This window comes from Acanthochromis polyacanthus, chromosome 2, assembly GCF_021347895.1.
Source record: "Acanthochromis polyacanthus isolate Apoly-LR-REF ecotype Palm Island chromosome 2, KAUST_Apoly_ChrSc, whole genome shotgun sequence".
In the NCBI taxonomy this organism is placed as follows: Eukaryota; Metazoa; Chordata; class Actinopteri; family Pomacentridae; genus Acanthochromis; species Acanthochromis polyacanthus.
Window position 1 is genome coordinate 25,625,625 of NC_067114.1, and position 12,747 is coordinate 25,638,371.

The following is a 12,747-nucleotide window of genomic DNA, read 5'->3' on the forward strand; positions in this document are numbered from 1 at the left end:
CCATGTCCGGTTCTGCGGACATTTGATAGCATCTCAGTCAGTGGCATTAATGTGTCTCTCGGTTCGACATTTTGAATAATCGAGGCTGTCTGCCGTCATCCCGCCACTAGCTGTCAGCAGCACCGTCTGTCTGTCTGTTTTATCACACTCCTCTACTCATGCACTTACATTATAGGAAACAAGCTGTCCGTGCGAGAGAGCACTTGATACTTTTTTATTATTACCAAACCGTTCCCATAATAACCCCATAATCATTATATAATCCTTTAACAAAGCCTCCATTGAAGCCCTGTCTTTTGTCAACGCCGGGACACTGAATCTATAATTGCATTATTCAGTCTCTTCCACCCCCCTATAGAAGCATAATATATCAAAACCATCGTGCAAAGGAAGGTTTTAGTTGCAAGAAGGTGTTCAGCCTATGCGGGACGTCTTTCTGGTGTCTTTTTTACGCAGCACAAAAAAAGTTGTGCCAACAACTCCAAGTTCAGGGCTGCTGTTGGAAATAACCCCCCCAAAAAGCAAACTTTCTTTTTTACAGAAAGATTTTTTTTCTTCCCAAAACCTGTGTAGAAATTCATGCATTCGCAGATTGGACGAGTCGCATTATTGATATATCATATTTTCTAATAATTATGTTAATACCCTTTTTGCGCTTTCAGGCAGTAAGAATAAATCGTTAAAACATTTAGGGGGAGAAAAAAAAGGCAAAAGCGAGTCCCCGAGGAGAGGTTTTGCGTTTGTATGCATGGGGATTGGCAGCACAACGAGGCTTATTTACATTAAATACGCCACAAGGTTACAGTGCAGATAGATGAGCGTCATTTTTATCACTCATTACTTCTCTTAAGCGGTGACTGACGCTCAGGACGCAGAGGAGGAAACACTCATTTATCCTGGAGTTTCTAAGGCGAGGAGAAGAGGGAAAAGAAAACAGTTTTCTGGAAAGGTAAGAAATTCTACTTTTTGGAGTATTTCGGTGATCTGGGTGTCTTTAAACGGAGGGCTGTTATCCCAGCCAATTTTTAACGCTCGGTGCCTAAGCCGGCTGCGTCTCAATGGCTATGTACAGAGGGCAGATTTTTAAATAAAAGAGTGTTTATGGGCACTTCAAGGTCAGAAACAAACTAAGGTGCTTGTGAATCCGCTTTTTCTTTCTTGCCACGATACCTGAGGAAATGTAACGGCGGGGGGATTATTTCTTTAAACGGGGTTCTGATCACCGCTGGGCTCATCAGCTGCTTTTTATCCCCCGTCAACGGCGAATACCGCAAGACCAGTCGGCTCTGCTTTCTACAATGGAGTGCCTTTTTAACGGTACAATGCGTTTCACCTACCAGATAGAGGGAGTCCAAGCTGAAAGATGAAGGGGATACGCTGATGCCTGGCCATCGGCATCAATTCAAACGTTTACTGTTCGCAGGCAGGGGGACAGAAAGAGAGAGACAAGTAATAAAGCCGCATTTTTCATTTCAAACTCATGATGCGCGGCAGGGAGCAGTTGTAGAGAGAGGGTCGAGGAGTGGACAATCTTTAACAGGTCCTAAGCGCACTTTTCAACACCCCCGTCCTCCGACAAGAATATGATCCGGTCAAATCATATGGACATGCCTCATTATTCAATGAACACTGTTTCTCACAACGCATCGTTTACGCGCAGGAGTTAGCCGGCGCTTCGCCAAATTTAAAAGGTAAGAAGTATGGAGCTTATAGGCTAGTACGCAAGTGGGGTCTTACCGGGGGCTTGGAGTGTATTACTCGCTGGGAAGTCAGTTTTGGGAAGGATTGGGGTTGTTTGTGTGGGAGCATCGCAGCGGGGGTCCCTGATGTCTCCCCAATCATGATTAGAAAATAACAGTGTAATTATCCGTAGCGAGTAACGATCGTAAAAAAAAGCGACGACAAAATAGCAGCTGGGACCAAGACATGGGCTGCCGTGCTCGACACCTTGCAACTCAGCGCGTAATGAACTATTTTTTTTTAATTCCGGGAGAAAAATGAATTCTAATATGTTTTGTTTGTCGTTGCATGTTTTGCTCTAGCAGCACTGCGTGTGCGTAAAAGGCGTTCGGGCGCACGGCTTTCTTTTTTCTTTTTGCAATATTGCACATACAGAGCAGCGAGACAGTCTTGAGACTTTTGGAGAAGTCCAGCCGTGTTCCCGTTTGGAGTGTGCACCGCAAACTTTCTACCGATAACCGCACTTGGGGCTGAAAGAATGCGTATGAGGGCGATTAAAGTTTACCGGTGCGTTTGCCACCACGTGTGAAAACTTGTGAGATGGAAGAAGAGCCGGTGAGACCTGCCATTTTGTGCAGTGATCGACCTCTCTTATGAATAAGCAGCCTCTGCATTATGCTTTGAGGAGACGTTTTGATGGCATTCAGATGAGGGGGGTAAATGTCATATGTGGAGACTAACGGGCATATTAGCGGCGGTGAAATGGACATTTTTTTGGGAACCGCTGTCACTTTTTGCTGTGAACGGGGTCGAGGTTATGAGATTTGGGTTTCTTTTAAGAGAAAGAGGGGAAAGTTAGAGCGAGTCGTAAAAGGCTACAGGAGAGCGATAGGCATCCGTTACTGTGTAAATATAAAATGACAGAGCCCATAAGCTCACATTTTTCCTTGGGATGGAAGAGGTCGGGTGTAGGGCACTGAGCTTTTAGTCGTTTCTGTGATATATTCTTTCAAGAATCAATGTGAATTTATTATTATGAGGGCATTTATTTTTAAATATCCAGCAGCCTCATCCTGCATTGAAAGATCTCCAAGCGCTCGCTGAATTCCCACATCGAGACTCACATGTTAGAATATGTGCTTTTTTGAATGTTCAGAATTTAATTAGTATTTTTTGAAAACAATTAAATTATAAGTGGCACCAGGGATGATCGAGGGTTGTAATCCCATTTAAAGCCTCTGTCTCACCGTGCTTCTTGGGTGGGGAGGACCTTTTCTTGGAAGTGGAGTTGACCCCTGAGTGATCTGACCTGGGATATCCACCCACTTCCAACAGCCACCAGCGCTGCATAATGACTGTGAGGACACATGGCATCTTTCTTAAAATACTCCACAATGTCTATCACATTGTTTCCCACTGTTTCTCTAACCTTTCCTAAAGTTGTCTGGAGCCAGAAAAAAAAGTTGCTTCTTCCTCAGATTCATTGTGCAAGGAAAACGAATAAATAGAGGTACTGTGCGAGTTGAGATGCTGTCATTGTGTAATGGTATGCACAGGGCGGATATTATGTCTGAAATAGTGTCTGGGCGTAAACCCCTTTTGTCAGCTCCTTTCAATCCTGTATTGGAGAAGAAATATCAAATGGATAACTGTCCCCGCTCCTCTGACAGTACAGGCTGCCTCAGACCTGTTTGCCCTTTCCTGCTCCTCTCTGCGCTGCTACAAGTTGAAATGTTGTCATTCTTTTCGGGTGAAATATTTGGGAAGAGACACTGTGTTTAAGAAAAGGACTAGCTTTGCAGACTGGCCTGTTGGAGGAATTTATGCACTGAATTTGTTATCAAGGCCTGAGTGGTTTGTTTTAGCAATTTATTTGAAATTCACTGAAACTGCTTCCATTTAAAAAAAATTAATATACCTGTCAATTTATGTTGCAAACTGTATTGCATATTGCATGCTACTTACAAATTAATTATGCAATTAATTGTGTGTTGTCGTTAAAATAATTCCTATTAAATATGCAAACATTATTTATCTTCACTTCATGGCAAATGAAATAGATAAATTCTTGTCTGGGGCTGAGATATTTTGGAGACAGTGGGAGATTTATGACAGCAAAATGCCACACACAAACAGGACAAGAAATTTGACATTTTCCTGTGCTGCAACTTTCTGACCGACGGAGCTCACAATCTGTTCTTTGGAGTCGGTGTGTAGCGCTCGCCGTTGATCTTGTATTAGTTGCTTTCCCACCTGTGCCCATGTCAGCACTGCTAAGGGGGCCATGGGCCGTGACTGACTGCGCCGATACACATCTCTAAGCTGCAAACGAGGGAGAAGGGAGTGATGAGAGAGACGGGGGGAGAGAGACGGAGAGAGAACATGGCATGCAAAGGATGGTATCAAATCAGTCCTCTTTTCACCAGGCTGTCAGTCAGTCAGTCAGTCCCTCAGTTCACCGTGGAGTAGACCCACTCGACTGAAGCCGCTGTGTTGTCAGTCCGACACATGGTGAATTATTCGCACGCTGACATGTACACATTCAGATTTTTGAAGAGGGAAAAAGGAAAAAAAAAACAATATCGAAAAATCACACTCTCGTTTAACAAATGCACATAAAGGAGGCAGCGCATGAGCAGACACCCCAGTGCCATCGCACAAACACGCAAACCCGCAGTGAAGTGGTCGCACAAATTACATAATCGAGCAAAACAGAAAATATGTGTGTATAATCAATCGGACAACACATAATTCAAGTTATCCTGTATCCTGTGATGTATGCATCTGCAACACAGTGCAGTCCACTGTCAGACAGGCAGCCTCACTGTGGCTACTTGATCCCATTCTCGTGTAATTATGGGGAGAGGGCTCCAGCTGTACAGGCTGCAAGGCCAGGGTTCCCAGTCCGCTGGGATCAGGGCGGTGGTGGGCAGGCAAGATCAGGCCAGCTCTGCTCATCAGCCAGCCATTAATTGATATGTGCAGTCATTGTGAAAGCAACCCCCCACCCCCTCCTCTCTGTTACCTACTGGGTGAAGACTGTGGAGACTGACTGTGTTATTTCCATTTCCAGTCTGGTTCGGTCTTATTCACTCTCCCAACAGGGCAAGATGGCAATGCACATGTATGTCTGTGTATATGTGTGTGTGTGTGTGTGTGTGTGTCCCATGGGGGGGGGAGGATGGTGCTGCAGGTCCTGTAACACACAGGCGTTAGGCTGGGTCGAGCCTTGTAGCTCCATGACCTTGATCCCCAGAGTTCAAGCCAGAGAAGGGAAGATGTTGGCGAGCTGGGCTTACAGTTGCCGTGTGAGGTTAATATGACAAGCGCACACACACGCGCGCACACACAATCAAATATGAATCAAATTTGGGATGTGAAGTCAAGAAGAGATTGCTCTGACCAGAAACATCACACGCTAGATTACGCACATTTGACAGAAATCTCAAACAATACGATTTTCATCACTTTTGTTTGAATTTCTGTCAGTGAAAAATGTTAAATGTTTTTTTTTTTTTTTTTGCTCCCCTCTACCAGCCCGCATGGTGTGATGTCGAACTTTTATAAGGAGCAGTAGTTGTGATTTATTCCACTGTAGTGATAAATCGAAGGGGACATGAATGAAGTTTAAAGACGTTCGTGCCGCTGACCTTTGCTTATGATCAGGCTTTTTAAGGAATTCATTTTGCACAATCAATTTGTAATGAATGATTTTTTTTAACTGATGGTGATTGTTGATGTCTCAAAGCCTGTCATGTTCAAGTTACTTCCTAATCAACAGTAAATTTAAATTATTTTTTAAATATTCGGATCGAAATAAAAAAAAAGACTTTAAAAGAATCTCAAGGAAAGTGTTTTACCTCTGTCTCAGTTCGTGAATATTGAAAGCAATTTGTTATGTGGAAGATGCCATTAGCTCAAAATAAATGTGCTATCAATTTGAATCTAGCTGTGTAAATGATCAGTCTTATTGAATCATTTTTTGAACGAGAGTTAATGTACAGTTTTTGCTGTTGTGTACATGTGTGGCGTACTGCACTAGGTGAAAGCAAGTGTGAGTGTGTATTTTTTCCTGGTATGTTCTTTGCCCGGAGAGCTTGATAAGGATTGGGGGCGTTGAGGGGGGAAGGTTGAGCGTTGGAGGAGCCATGGGGTTGGATAGATTGGGGTGGTGGTGGTGGTGAGGGGGTAATCATGGACGTCAGTTTGATCCAAGAATAAAGAGTGTGGGGCAGATGAGGCGCTGACAGATAGGCTTGACTCAGTCCTCTCATGCCGGGGTGCCATCACAAGGAGCGTCTGCCTGTCTGGGCAGCCGAGGGAGTTGGGGTGGGGGTGGCGGGGGTGGGGGTGGTGGGGTCTGGATGGTAAGAGAGGGAAAGAAGAAGTGGTCTCAGAGAGGGAGAGCTGGGCATGGAGGTGGGTGCAAGAGGGATCTCTTTTTTTTCCTTCCAAAATCGCTAATTTCATCACAGTCTCCTTATCAGAAGAGTCCCAAGGTTTGTTAAATTACCCTGAGAATGTGCGTGCACACAGGTCAGCACATGTGGGCATTCACATTTGCAACAGTGTGTATATATTCACAAGTGCAGCCGGTGCTCTGGCCTTGCCCTTTCTCTCTCCCGTCGCAATCAGCAGGCACTCATATCAAAAACAAGGAATGTGTCCTGAAACAAAAAAAGGAAAACACCTTATCCTCACAACCCGTGATATTCCTCCTTTGTTTGCCCCGGCTTCCCTGCTGAGCCTCCTTGGCATTAAGGCATTATTGAGTTTGGCTTTAGTTTGGTATTTTCTTCTTTTTTTTTTCCTTGGAAGTTCGTTAGCGTTTTGGATTTAAGGATGGGTCATGCAATGTCAGGGCTGTTTTCCCTTTTGATGTGTCGAACGGCACTGTGTTTTCAGCCGTGTCATTTCCACAGACAACAGCTTAACACAAACAGGCAAGCACACATCAATCAGAGGTCCTGAAGCAGAGAATTGCTGCTGCTTAGCATTCAGCCGCGCTCAGCTAAGACAGTGGTAAATACCTCAAGTGTTCATGAGATGGAAGGTTATATGTGCGTGTGTGCGCGAGGCAGGTCATGTCTATTACCCACTTCACATACCATCACTGACTGCAAGGCACATGTCATGTCTGCTCTTTAGCTGCTCTTCGTCTTGGATGTGACCTCTGTAAACTTCCAGACCTCTGCTAATGAGCACGCCAAAGTAGCACAAGATGGAGGGAGAGGAAAAAGAGAGAAACAGTAGAGAAAAAAGAGGCAGAAAAGGGAGGGTGTGAGAATGCTGGAGAGAACTCCTGCACCTTTAATTATGATCAAGAGGTTTTCACCAAAGGACGGAGGCGTTCCAGTTCTGTTGCACTCGTAAATCTGGCCCCGGATGCCGTATATTGTGTCGAACGATTACTGTACACCATTATAGTGCATATTCAACTGCCTCTCCAGCACCTGATTTGCATAATTGGATCTTTAATGAAACTTGCCTTGTGGAACAAAAAATACAAAAAGAAAGATGGAAAAAAAAAGAGTGGTTTGGCGTGGTGGTGGTGGTGGTGGGGTTTACATATAGATGAATGCTCCCTCAAATATTTGTTGACTTGTTTCTGAAAAGAGTTTTGAAGAGGTGAGAAAAGGGAAAAAGGTGGCGGTTGCTGCCAGCGTAAGGAAGACAGAGAGATAAAAAGAGGGAGAAAAGTGACCTGCTCTGGCCCAGGCGCTCGCACATCAGCAGCAGTGCTACAAATAGGATGAGAAGTGACTGTGAAAGCTGTACATTCCCAGCCAGGTCTCGCGGGTTAAGACTACAATAGCGGGATATTCTCTAGCCCAGGGGGGATTTCAGCTCCTCTTCTGTCGACACTCATTGCACCAACTTGTTACTCAGGGAAGATGGCTCTTTTGTAGAAGAGCCGATTCCACGCTTGCCTGGTGGAATTCCTCTGTTGCAAATATTTTGACAAAGACTAATCAGGAGCCGTTGTTTTTTTATTCTCCATTTTCTGGGGGCGTGGGGAGGTTGCGTAGTCTTCTTGCAGTGACTGAGTGGCACTTTTATTACATATGCATTTGTATGTTTTATCTTGATTAGGAACCCCTTGCATATCTAGTAACGTTTGTCTCTGATTTATAATTTTCGACATTGCATTTATGTGTGTGTTGGCCGAAAAGTTCTGCTTCCCTGCCACTTATTCGTTGTTGTGACAGGCATCTATATAATTGCTTAACCAAATTTCAACAAGTCCTGTTTCCACCGGCCTTCAGGAGGTGAAGGTTAAAATCCTGCTAGTGCCGCTTTCATGCCAACGTGAGGGCCGTGAATAATAGCAGGTTATTTGTCCTGTCTCGCTGAAGGGTCTGTTGCTTCAAAACTGACAGTCATAGATGGAAAAAAAAAAGAAAAAAATTCACATTTTAATCAACATGTCATGAGAGAGACTATTAGGTTGCTCTCTTGTTTCTGCCATGAGTGCCCCTCCACTTCAAAGTGGGACAGCTAGTTGTTAATCAAGTGCTAATGTTAAAAAACAACCAAATGTTGATGGTGCGTTAAAGCATTTGTGCGAGCTTAGCTGCCTGCAAGCAACGATTTCTCTCATTCTGTGCGTGTGTGTGTCTGTGTGTGTGTGAATGTGTTTCCTCTCCACATCTGTGGGAGTGGATCATGTGTCAAAGCGGTTTACAGGTGGTTTGCAGGGCAGAAGCTCTATAGAGAGGTGAAGGGATGGCAGGCAAGGTTCAAGTACCTCAGAGGCTGTGATCGCACTGAACTGAGCAATCCCAGCATCTGAGAGGACCCTTCAAAAGCCTCCTTATCGCTCTCCTCACTACACCATTTCTCTCTTTTTTCCCGCCTCTCTGCTGCAGCCCCTGTCATCTCTCCATCCTCCTTCCAAATCTGAACCCTCATTTTTCCTATCTCTCATCATGCTTTCATACCTCCTTTTTTCCTCACTTCTCATTTATACGGTCTGTCACGCTATTTAGGATTTTTTCTTTTACCATCACTGGACCTGCTTCTGAAAATGACAATAAGTTACTTATTGGTAGAACAGCTTCATCTTTAAACGGTCGTGAATCCAGAGACTCGTCCGTTCGCAGGATACAATTATAGATGAAGAAATACTTCACAGGGAGAGACAACTTTTCTGCCACTTTTGGTAAATGGTAGTCTAATTATGAGATCAGCTGATGCAGTTGAAGTCGGTGCAGTAGATTTTCCTCGAATCGACTATCTTCCAGTCAAACGGTGTTAGTGGGAGCTAAGACGCTGTCAGCGCAAATCTGAAGGGAGGAACTGGTGAGATCTTTCCTTACAGTCGGGTCGGTGTCTCCAACTTGTGTAAGCTACAGACACGAGCCGTTTTGGATGAGGATACATCAAGCTTTAAAAAGATCAGCCAATCACGACGGGGTTTTTCGACCTGGCAAGTTGCTGTTAAGCCGTGCGAAACAATTATTAAAATGTCCCACAATAGTATGAGTGATGTTCAAATCAAAAAAGGGTAAAAAGATGTTTTCTTTTTTGTTTTGTTTTTAAATTGGTTAGATTGAAAAATGCTTACCTATACTGTTGCAGTTGGCACTGAGAAAACATTCCTTTTAGTCTCTAAAATATCACATCCACGCAATGGTAGATTCAGCGAAGAGCGAGTTAAATATACAATAGGGAGAGTGATGACAGGACCGGGTGGGAAAAAAACACTTAGTGAGAAACACAGTGAGCAGAAGGAGGGAAGGAGCGAGACAGAGAGACAGAGAGGAAGGATGATGTACTTAACGGTATCTGTAGGCTTCCTTCTGAACAAGCGGCTGCCACAGATCCTGGGAGCCTGCATTGATAAATTCAGTTTGATAAAAGTCACTGAAATGCCGGCCTGTCTGCACACCTCTATTAAGCGCTGGTACATTTGTCACAGCCAGTGGAAGTCAACCAAAGGGTTTTAATGTCACATCAGGCTGAATTAAAGACTCAATCGAAAGCTGTGAAAGGTTTAAGTTTTTATTTCAAGTGACAGTAGTGGTGGTACAGCTGTGGCTGGTGCTAAAGATTACTGGGCTCCAGTTGATCAAGGCAGTCGTTTTACATTTTATATTTGTCTGTTGGGAATTTTGTGATTATTTGCTTCTCATTTTACCGTGGATGCTCATTTTGTATCTGATGACTTTGAGCAAGGGAGGGGGGAGCATATTTGTGGGTGTAGTGTGTGTGTGTGTGTGTGTGTGTGTGTGTGTGTGTGTGTGGAGGGGGGGGGGGCTGCTGTTGGGGTTGAGCTCATCTCATGTCTGGCTTTATTTTTCTAATTTATTATTATTATTATTAATCAAGAGAAATTAGATCTGTGCTGCATTAATCATCAACATTCCTTAATATAGCAAACTGAGGGAGCATTTAAAAAAAGGCTGCATTTAAAAGAAAACACACAGCTTTCCCCCTGAGAAGCCCTTTAATACCACATTACTGTTTATGCAAAAGTAAATAAGTAAACCCAAAAGGCAAATGAGCATTCCAGGCTTTAAACACGCAGTCTTCTGTAAACGCCTGGTGCAGTCGCGACCACGTCTCCGAGGCGTAGCTGCTCAGAGACGGAGGATTGCTCTTTTTTTTTTTCAAAAGGTAAATATGTGTGTACTTGTTTATTTTTGCCCTTATTTGAGCACGGGGTATTCCAAAACAAGTCCCTTTTCTGTGCTTTTTATATTATCATCATTACCCTAAGACAGCAAAAGGCCTCTCTTAAATGTCAGACTATATTAGATGAGCTTAGGGGCTGTGCAAAAAAGTATTAGTCTGAGCAGGAGGTTAAATCTTCTGTTCATTTTATTACCAAAAAAAAAAAAAACCAACAAAAACTCCCTGTTGTCATCAACAAAGCTGCAACACCCTTTTTGCAAACATCTCCAAACAACCTACTTAAGACAACATTAGTGGTGGAAATGCAACAACTCTCAGTTTCTGAGTGAAAAGCTGGTAAGTACACAGTTGTTAGAGCCCTGGAATGTGTGAACAAGGAACAGGCAGCAGCTTTGTGGGTGCTGAAGAGCTCGGGCACCGCAATGTTTAAAAACCAGCCTGGATCCCAGATAATCGAAATTCGATGTTGAAGCTGTAAGCAAATGCATCGTATTATTATCAAGTTTACATGAAACATTTCAATTCTGTTCAGTTTGGGTTCTGTTATAGTACAGAATAAGAAACGAGTGTATAGGTTTAAAAAAAAGAAAAACGAAGCTTGCTTTGATAGAGATAATGTTCAATCAGGTATCACTAATTAACTCTAAATGATATACTGATGACACTGATATATTGGTCCTACCAGCGTCAGTTCTCTGTTTCTGCACCTAAACCAACCATCGGGTGCAGATGAAACCACTGATGATAGACGTGCACTTAAAGGAATTCTCTCAAAATATTTTATCTTTCCTTATTTTTCTTGTATCTATGTTTTCCCCCCTGTCCATGCACTCATACACACATGCAAACACTCACAATCACTTGATCCCACCTAGTGTTTTATTTAATTAGGTAAAACACACATTACATGTGTGTGGGCGCACGCATGCGAGCATGTGTGTTTGTTGTAAGTGCGTTTGCTCACCAGGAGCCGTCAGTCTTTCATGAACTACTTTAAAAAATGTTGCTCAAGATGGGAACTAAATAGTATTTATCTATTATTTATCTGCGTTATTACTGGGGTTGAATTTAAAAAGAAAGCTCTCTGATGTGGGAGAATTCCCCTGGAGACTGGTTCTCCGCTTTAATACTTCTTTTCAAGTCATATGATGCGCCCCCACCTCTGCTGTAAAAGAAACCTTAACAGATCTCCCACAATTTCCGACAGTTTTCTCAAATCACTTTATTTGTTTTTATTTTCAAATGGCCCACCTCATCATCTCCAGCCCCCCACCTCCACCACCACCTCCTACTCATCTTCCTCTTTAGTTTTCATCCATGTCTTTTATCTTATTATTGTTATTCCAGATTGTGAGCAGCGGTTTGTTTTCTTCGCCTCAGAACTGCATTTTAGCTCTTTTGTTGTGTTGTTGCCACCATTTGTCGTAATGGGGAGAGTTGTGTGGAAGTGCCGGGGCTCGGGCCCTTGTTCAGCTTGTCTGTCGGCTGCTTTGGTAAATAGGACTGTCACATGTGATCGAGAGGGGAGAGAATAAACATTTGAAACATTTGCATCGGTGGTGTGGGTGATAACGCTGATAGGCTCAAAGGGTGAGAGCAAATTCAAACTTTAAGTTTGCTCACCACTGACAATGCGTGTCACCGAAACTGGGAGGTCATTTTCAACAGATTTGCTGTTTCGAAACATCTATCAGTCTGTGGGACTCATTAAAAAGAAAAGGAAAAGGCTGGCGTTTCATGATTTCTCAGTTTGGACTGTGCAGTGTATATTCATAACTCTGCGTTGTAGAAGGCGTTTTGTGCCAAACCACAGCAGGAAAGTTATTTTCAATACATAGTAAAGCTTTATTAGTGATTAAATGTTGGTTTGTCATTTCTGTAGAATATGATAACAGTGCTCTCACCAACAGCACAGTGAATCAGGCTTGCCGCCAGATTGTTTCAGTAGCCAAGCAAACAGATATATCTCTAGTTGACCAATAATGTATTTTCTCGACACACAACCATTACAAAAGACACCTGAAACAATGTTGTCAGGACACTTCAGAGTTTAAACTAATTAAATAATCATCACTATCGTATTATTTAATTTTAGTCGTGATTAATCCGTCTACTACTGCAGTGAAGAATCTCAACAAGCTGATGATGAGTTCAGGTGAAATACTGACGTTCATGGTCCCCAGGAGGATAACGACTGCAATGAGTTTTGTCTAACACCACCACCAAATTGACAACACTACACTTTTGGCTTTACGTATGTCTTGACATGCAATTTGGCATCCAAATTCCATTTCCATTGGGAGGAATTGTATTAGTTTACTTTTATGTTTTAAGGGGGAGAAATGAAAGTTATACCTGTTTGACATCAACATACTGGCATAGTCATTTCTTTTAATATCTTTTTAAACTTCATAAACTGGATTTATATGA

The 12,747-nt window shown here is 43.1% G+C and overlaps 1 protein-coding gene across 4 annotated transcripts in view; it reads left to right on the plus strand.

The window, feature by feature from the left end:
* The first annotated feature begins 326 nt into the window (after positions 1–326).
* znf536 (zinc finger protein 536) overlaps positions 327–12,747 on the plus strand; it is a 237,376-nt gene continuing 224,955 nt past the window's right edge. For 2 of the 4 annotated variants that reach the window (XM_051941512.1, XM_022191829.2), the window contains exon 1: positions 327–949. The gene's annotated coding sequence lies outside the window, so the exon portion shown is untranslated. Of the gene's footprint in view, positions 950–1,032; positions 1,692–12,747 lie in introns of those variants that run through there. The other 2 variants (XM_051941522.1, XM_022191828.2) reach the window with 2 other exon arrangements.